The sequence below is a fragment of the Hemitrygon akajei genome, chromosome 3 (assembly GCF_048418815.1).
Source record: "Hemitrygon akajei chromosome 3, sHemAka1.3, whole genome shotgun sequence".
Lineage (NCBI taxonomy): Eukaryota > Metazoa > Chordata > Chondrichthyes > Myliobatiformes > Dasyatidae > Hemitrygon > Hemitrygon akajei.
The window spans coordinates 167,163,708-167,171,913 of record NC_133126.1 but is presented as its reverse complement, the minus strand read 5'-3'; the positions used below and the strand labels follow the sequence as shown (position 1 = coordinate 167,171,913).

Below are 8,206 nucleotides of genomic sequence, written 5' to 3'. Positions count from 1 at the left end.
TCTGAAAGCTGGCCAGGCTGTCAATATAAGATAATCATCAGTGGGTGGCTTTCAAGCCTATCTGCTAGCTATAGAAGTTAAATTGGAATGTCTGTTACATGTACACTAACGAAATATGTTTTAAAATTTAAAATCAGTTGATTAATTGACACTGAATTAAAATCTTTTTAACGATATATCACTTTTTAATTAGGTCGGGTTAGGGGAGACACTTTCAAATTAGTATTATCCAGGGTCCAAGTTGCATGGGAATTGACAATGAAGCCTCCACTGGAAAATTTACTCTGCTGTACTCATAGACTGAAACATTTGTGGGACAGCTTTCTTTGTAGAAGTCATCGAATGATCTTCTTTTTCTCTGTACTTAATTATAACCTGTTGGCAAAAAGAAATCTATTGCAGTCCAATTTCAGATTCAGACTCATTTATTTATCACTTGTACATCGAAACATATTGTGTCATGCATTGCTTGCGTTAACAACCTACACAACCTTAGGATGAGCTGGAGGCAGCCCACAAGTGTCACCCTACAGGCCGACATAACATACCCACCATTTTCAGCAGAAACACAGCAACAAAACAACAACAGCGATTTTGAGTGCAATTTATGTTCGAATTGCTTCTTGTATCCAAAACAACCAATTCCAGCAAATTTCATGTAGAATTGTAATGCTGAATATGGTAAAAATCTAGAATGACGCCTTTCTGCAGGCCATCGCATGTTTATAGAGAGTAGGACCACATTTTAAGATCTTATTACCTGGGCATTCAAGGTAGGTTCAGAATATTAATTATTTAAGATTTCACTGCAATATTAAAACCAATCCACAGCTGATTTATACTACAGCTACTTCAAATGATAAGAGAGCAACTGTCAATTTTAAATGTGTTCTTAATTAGCTTTTGATAGATGGTCAAAGAGTTAGGATAGGAGGCAATAAATCTCCTCCCTAATGAGCTCGAAGTCCGCTGTGGTTAGAGTTTGCTGTGCTCTAGTCAGGGAATTCCACAGCACCACAGAAGACCTTTCAGCCCGTCTGGGGCAGCTGTTCAAAAGATCTGTCCTCTCGTCCACAAAACTGAGTCTCAAGCCTCTTCTACGTCTTCATGGGCAAGTCCTACATTTGAGACAAAAGAAGTACAGAACATCCTTGGGGAGACAGGGCAGGGGAAGCAAGGAGCATCAAGGTGAGGAAAACATTCAAAGCCAGAGAGCCCTCCTGATCCATAAAAATTATCTTTGTTTTATCAGACTAACTTGGAACATTTTACATTTCTCAGGTCAGTGTTGTAGAAATGATGTCCCCTGTAATGTTCCTCTGCAGAAGGAACAAAACTGAAATACTGGCACTTTGACATGAATACAGGCTCTTGACTTCAAGGTAAAACTTCCTTAAGAAGTTTGGAAAATGAGTTAAATTGATTCAATTGGAAAAAAAAAACCCAGGAATGAGTAGTTGGACTAGCAAAGGAAACTCCGTAAAGATATTAAAAAAAAATCACTAGGAATGTAGCAGTCAGTGCACTTGCTTAGAAATTTTCTGCTGCTGCTTAATAATAAAAACATACTGTGATCATATGTAAAGATCAGAGATAATGTTTAAAATTAAGCTGTGGTTAGATTAAGTTAGAAGTACAAGCTTGGAAAAGGAAGGCAGTGAATTTAGGTGGACTGCAAAACTAAGATGCGGTTTGCCTGGTCCTGTATCATTATAAAATCTGTGGTAGTTCAGAGAAGAACAGTAATTTAATACAATGTCCTGAAAGACATGCATTCTCCAAGCACCACCAACAAAGTGACTCATGGTTCTTCTGATCACAATTCATTAAATCAGGCTGATACAAAATTATTGCAATGAGAACACTGTGTAACGTAATTCTCCATTTCAAACATTATTCAGATATTTTAACAGAAAAGGTGAAATGTACGTGCAGCCATGTAAAAGAAAAATCATTCAGGATTCCTTCTTGTTTTTGTAACATCATCTTATTCCATAACCACCCAAGATTCTGCCTGCTTGTGCAACCCTTTTGTTAATCACTCTACCAGTGGCAGTGAAAGTTCTTCTGTCTCTCTCTCTCTCTCTCTTTCTCCCTCTCTTTCTCTCTCTCTCATTCTCTCCCTCTCTCTCTCTCTCTCTATACATATATATCTATCTATCTATCTATCTATCTTTCTATCTATCTATCTATCTATCTATCTATCTATCTATCTCTTTCTCTCTCTTTCTTTCTCATTCTCTCTCTCTCTCTCTCTCTCTCTCTCTCTCTCTCTCTCCTCTCTCTCTCTCTCTCTCTCTCTCTCTCTCTCTCTCTCTCCTCTCTCTCTCTCTCTCTCTCTCTCTCTCTCTCTCTCTCACCTCTCTCTCTCTCCTCCCTTAAGTCATTCCTTAAAAGCTTGGCTCTTAGGCCAAGCCTCTAATCTTCTGACCTGATATCCACTGTTGTATTATACTCCAACCGGAAATTACCCTGTGTATTAGATTCCTTGTTAATGTTCTGCAGAGGGCCTTAGAACATCAGAGGAGCTAAAAGTATAATTTGATGTTCTTGATCTTCCTTTAATGAAGTCTGTTGACAGCATACTCATGTGGCATTTGGGTAAGGATAAGATATGATGCATTCACAATTAGACTGCACACACATTCTACAGTAACGCATGGTCACTTGGGCAGATTGCCAGAGGGTGCCCAACATCTATAGAGCTGTTCATTAATGCCTTCAGGAAATATTTGGCAAAGGTAAAAGTCTATGAAATGATTGATGGAGCCTTGCGTAAAATGAATCTGCCAAAAAGTAAATGCTTGAAAATTAAATTATTTTTCATTAATTACTGTTCCTTTCCCTGGTTCACAGTGTTTCACCGATCCAGTGCTGCCTCACTCTTGTTCGTCCCCAGCCTCCAACATGGATTATTAAGCCTTCCTGGTTGAAGGCAGGAGGTGAAAGTAGAATAATAAAGTTAGCCTTTCCTACCTTCTTATTTCTCATTGTACAACTGGCTTTGACCACTTCCTCTTTACATTTAACAACGGAATAAGAAAGGTCTAGGGCAGATGCCCCTGAGGAAAAGTTTCCTGCTGGTCTCCCACAACCTGTTATTAAAACCTTTCTAAATAACTGCAGTTAGGTCATTTGTACTTGGCACAAGCAGCTAGTAATTAAAACATGTGATCACACACATACTGTTGTTATTCTTTATCAACTGATAAGTTTGTCAGTATCAAAAGAGAGGGGGGAAATGGAATTATTTAAAAATCTACACCATTTGACAAAATAAGTGCCATAACATTATTGCAGTACTGGGGCTTTAGATCCAGGAACAAGTTGATAGAATAGGGAGATAAACATTCTTACTGTTACTTTCACAGTTTGGCAGTACTGAGGCAGAGTCATGTGTGCTTCTGTCTCATTTTCATGTGCTCTGACTGCTAAATTCCCTTCACCAGAACTGAGTCCAAACCCTCACAGCTGTGGAAATCACCCAGAGCTGTAACAAACAACAATATATCTTTACAATTTTAAAAATTAGTATTAGTTTCTGAGGATCTTGATATATGGAAACACACAATTCATATTCTGACCAAAAAGAAAATCGCTATTGAAGTAAACAAATTTACTTACAGTTACAGAGAAAATGAAACAATTCATTAATATATTTTTGATCCGCAGCTGCAAATGACTTCCTTCGTCAACCCTCTAAGTCTGTTTGTTTAGTAAGTGTGGCTGCCTGCTCCTCTGATTTCTACAGGCGGTGGACTTGGAAAGTTTAGGAACACTGTTAATATCGGATCTTCTCTCCCTCTGGGAATGTATAAGAACCCAGCCAAGGTTAGCAGTCCATGGCCTAAAAGGTTGAATAAAGGATCAGTTTTGTATCAGTCAGTGGCACAATATCCAAGCGTCATGTGTCCAAATTACTTAGAACATTGAACATTTACAGAGAAAGTACTTAGAACAAAATCTTTCAGATAATTTTATTCAATTTATGTAATATTATGTTGCTGTCTAAAAATAAACAACAAGAATATTGATACATGGAATGTGTTTCTGACAAGTGTCATCCAGCATCTTATAGAAGAAGTTAAAGAAAGTACATTCATAGCTCATTTGCAGTTTAGTTGACAAGAGTGTGGGATGAGGCAGATGAAGGCTATGAAGATTCTATTTTCTTCCTCTGATTCAGTCCTGGTGCTAGACACAACAACAGCCAATCTATAAGTAGCTAATAGCACCACCTCCGCAGGGATTAAAACATGTTGATTTGTCTGTCTCCTTAGAAGTGTTAAAAGTGACCTTGAAAACTAATGGATGGATTAGCTGAAAGTTTGGACTAGTGAGTTATAAGGTCAATTATGAGACTTCTATTCTGACTGAGGGTAGTGCTGCGATGGGTAGGTTGTGATGCTTGAAATTAGATCCACTTACCTCAACACACATCTAATTTTTTGTGGTAATAGATCGAGGGCCTCAGGGGAGTGCCAGAGAGTGGTGGGTGTGGGTGATGAGCTCCCAAAAGTGGTGATAGAGGCAGATACATTAGGGACATTTAAGAGATTCTTAAATAGGCACATGGATGAAGGAATAATGGAGGGTGATGTGGAAGGGAGTGGTCAGATTGATCTTGGAGTAGGTTAAAAGGTTAGCACAACACCCTGGGCCAAAGCGTCTGTACTGTGCTGTACTGTTCCATGCTCAAAGTCATTGATTTATTATTGTTTATTGTCAGTTTATTGTCATTTAGAAACCACAAATGCAATGCAGTTAAAAAATGAGACAACGTTCCTCCAGAATGATATCACAAAAGCACACGACAAAACAGACTACACCAGAAAATCCACATAACATTTGGCAATCCCCAATCCAGAGTCCAGAGAGGCTACTGCATATTAATATTGTGCTACCATCTTAGTACATTACCCGGAAAGGAGCTCCAAATCCACCAGACACACCAAGTCAGGAGACCAACTCTAGCACCCAACAAACCAAAAACTAAAGCTACAAGACCTGCACAAAACCACATAGTTACAATATATAGTTACAACAGTGCAAACAATAGCATAATTGATGAAAAACAGACCATGCGCACAGTAAAAATAGTCCAAAGATGTTAAAAGACTATAAGTTCGAAAGAAACCACCACACAGTTTCCACAAGTCCTCAAGATCCCAATAGACTCATCATCCCACGCAGGCGGCAGAAGGGAATACCCCGGACTCAGCCTCGCAGACACACCACACAGTGAAAGCACCCCGACCGCAGTGGACTCCGAGTCCATCAAACCTCCGAGCCTCCGACCATCCCCTCCGGCACAGCTCCTTCGAGAACCATCCTCTGCCGAGCGCATTAAGACACCCTTGCCAACGGCCACTGGCAATGCGACCCCGAGGACTGGGGGCCTGTTCTTCTCAGCAGAGACCCGGACCTCACAGCAGCAGTAGCAACAGAGAAGGCCTTCCTGGAGATTTCCAGATGTTCCTCCGTGCTCCCACATCCGTTTTTCATCAGATTAGGACTGCGCACGGCACCCCACTTCACAAATAACAGATATCAGCTCCAGAGTGGCCGCTGCAAGCTGCGTCGTGCCGCCATCTTGGACAATGATACCCATTTTGGAGCTGGCTGATCTTACTGCCCTCTGCATACTCTTTCGATCCTGTGCACTCGAGCCTCCATACTAGGTGGAGATGCAACCAGGCAGAACGTTCTCCACTGTGCAAGTGTAAAAACCTGGTGACGTACCAAATCTCCTCAAATTCCTAATGAAGTATCGCCACTAGCACGCCTCCTTTGTAATTGTGTCAATATGTTGAGCCAGGGTATATCCTGTTGCTGGGACTTGGTGGTCTGAGTTACATGGACTTTATTCCTTTCAATGTAGGAGACTGAGGGGTGACCTGATACAGGTATATAAGATCATGATGAGCACAGACCAGGTGAAAACACATTATCTTTTTCATAGGATGTGGGTACTAAAAGCAAGAGGGCATAGGTTTAAGCTCAGATGCAATAGATTGAACAGGGACAGCTTCTTCATGCAGAGATAGTGTGTATTTGGTATGAGCTGCCTGAAACAGCAGTTGACATACTCAGGATAGACTTACACAATCAATGGTAGAACAGTGAGGAGCTTTTGCTACAGTAGAGGGATCTGGGAATACAGATTTATAATTCCTTGAAAGTGACATCACAGGTAAATAAGGTCATAAAGAGAGATTTTTGCGCAATGACCTTCATAAATCAAAGTATTGAGTACAGGAGTTGGAATGTTATTTTGAAGTTGTTTAAGACAATAATGAGGCCTAATTTGGAGAATTTTATGCAGTTCTGGTCACCTACCTACAGGAAAGATTTAAATAACATTGAAAAAGTGCAGAGAAAATTTATTAAGGGTGTATGGGTCTTGAGGATCGAGTTGAATAGATTAGTACTTTATTCCATGGCATGTAGGAGAATGAGGGGAAATTCGGTTGAAGTATACAAAATTATCAGGGCTATGTAAAGGGTAAATGCAAGCAGACATTTTCCGCTGAGTTTGGGTGAGACTAGAACTAGAGGTCATGGGTTAAGGATGAAAGGTTAAATGTTGAAGCGGAACATGAGGGGGAATTTCTTCGCTCAGTGGGCAGTGAGAGTGGAATGAGCTGCCAATGGGAGTGGTCGGTTTGATTTCAACACTTAAGAGAAGTTTGGATAGATACATGCATGGGAGGGGTATGGAGGGCTATGTTCTAGGTGGAGGTCAATGGGACGAGGCAGAATAATAATTTGTCAGACTAGATGGGCCAAAGGGCCTGTTTCTGTGCTGTAGTTCTCTATGAATCTATATGTTTCTTGCTGATGTAAACAACTGCTTTTCTACATTCCCTTCTGTAATTGTCATATTTATGTTGTTGCTGCAAGCTTCACAGAATCTCTGTCTTGCTCACATTGGGCACTTGTTCAGATGGCACTGGATCTTCATTAGACCTGGACTGAATGATCTATGCCTTTCGGCTTATCACTCACCCAACTAACAGACAACACGGAAATCGCTCTGATACCTCACTGGGACAATCTGTTTCTCGCAGATCCACCAGAAACTAATTTAAATGAACTACAAATAAATATATCACAATCCATTAGCAAGCTAAAGCTTCAACAGTGGGTGCAATCTTGTTGAAAATATTCAGTGCAGGTTTGCTGTAGAAGTTCTCTCTTAATCTTTGTCCAGTGTTTTAACAAATTTATTAAACGGCGTTGTGCCTATCTCGCACGGTGCAACTTGACCTGCATTAACTTCTCTCGTACCAAGGCATACAATATTAATGGTTTTTGCAGGATATTAGATTAGCAGACAGAAATGAAAAGGGATGCTTTTGTTCGTGTTGTATCAGCTGCCAGGGTAAGTGCAAAGCACTCATGCACTCACTGAAAAAGAATATTCACTTGAAACAAAGGAAATTGGTGTGTCTTAATATTAGAATTGTATCGTTTGAACACTTATGTAGCCCACATCACATCTGTGGAAGAACTGCTTTTAGAAGGCATGTCCAACGTAGTTTGTCACCAAGTGCTGCCACAAATGATGATGTCATGGAGAGAGACACAGTGGCTTCATCGATTCACTTATTGAAATAAAGCCACACGAGTCTTGAGACCATGGAAGAAGAGGAAGTGGAGGATATGTAAATAGTGTAAATAAAAACATTGTCACTGGATTTGCTGGCATATCATGTTATAGCCTTAAACAATTAAATTAGTTTGTGCCTTTGATACTGACAACTTGGCTTACACTTGTTTGTTAAGGTAGTGTGATCTGCGTCTGATACTTACCCACCACAATGGCAGGCAGATGGTTGGGATCTTGTAATCATCAACAGAAGCCTTCCATTGACTGCCTTCACAAATCATCGTGAGCAGCAGAACTAGCCGCCTTTTGTCTACCCTGTCCTTCATAAATGATTACAAGATTCCACCCATCTGTCAGCTTCTAGAGTGGGATGTATATAAAGTAGCAGTGAATATGAACAGCTGCTGGGAAGTTCTTCACAAACGACTAAAGCAGTCGCTGTACTGAACAGCGACAAGCACAAGCTCCTTGCCCTTAATAATCCTGGGTACTCCCTATAAGCAGTCTGATTTAGAATTCTAAAATTATTGATCTTAGTGAAAAAATGTAACCGATGGGAAATAATTAAATCTCACATTTATGCTTAATCCCAGT

The 8,206-nt window shown here is 40.2% G+C and overlaps 1 long non-coding RNA gene across 1 annotated transcript; it reads right to left on the bottom strand.

Annotated features, from left to right (window-relative positions):
* Positions 1–473: 473 nt before the first annotated feature.
* LOC140724315 (uncharacterized) lies at positions 474–7,928 on the bottom strand. Its single transcript, XR_012098096.1, has 3 exons — positions 7,816–7,928; positions 3,625–3,847; positions 474–1,118 (listed from the first exon to the last, which is right to left on the bottom strand). It is a non-coding gene; the product is annotated as an uncharacterized lncRNA (long non-coding RNA).
* Positions 7,929–8,206: the final 278 nt, after the last annotated feature.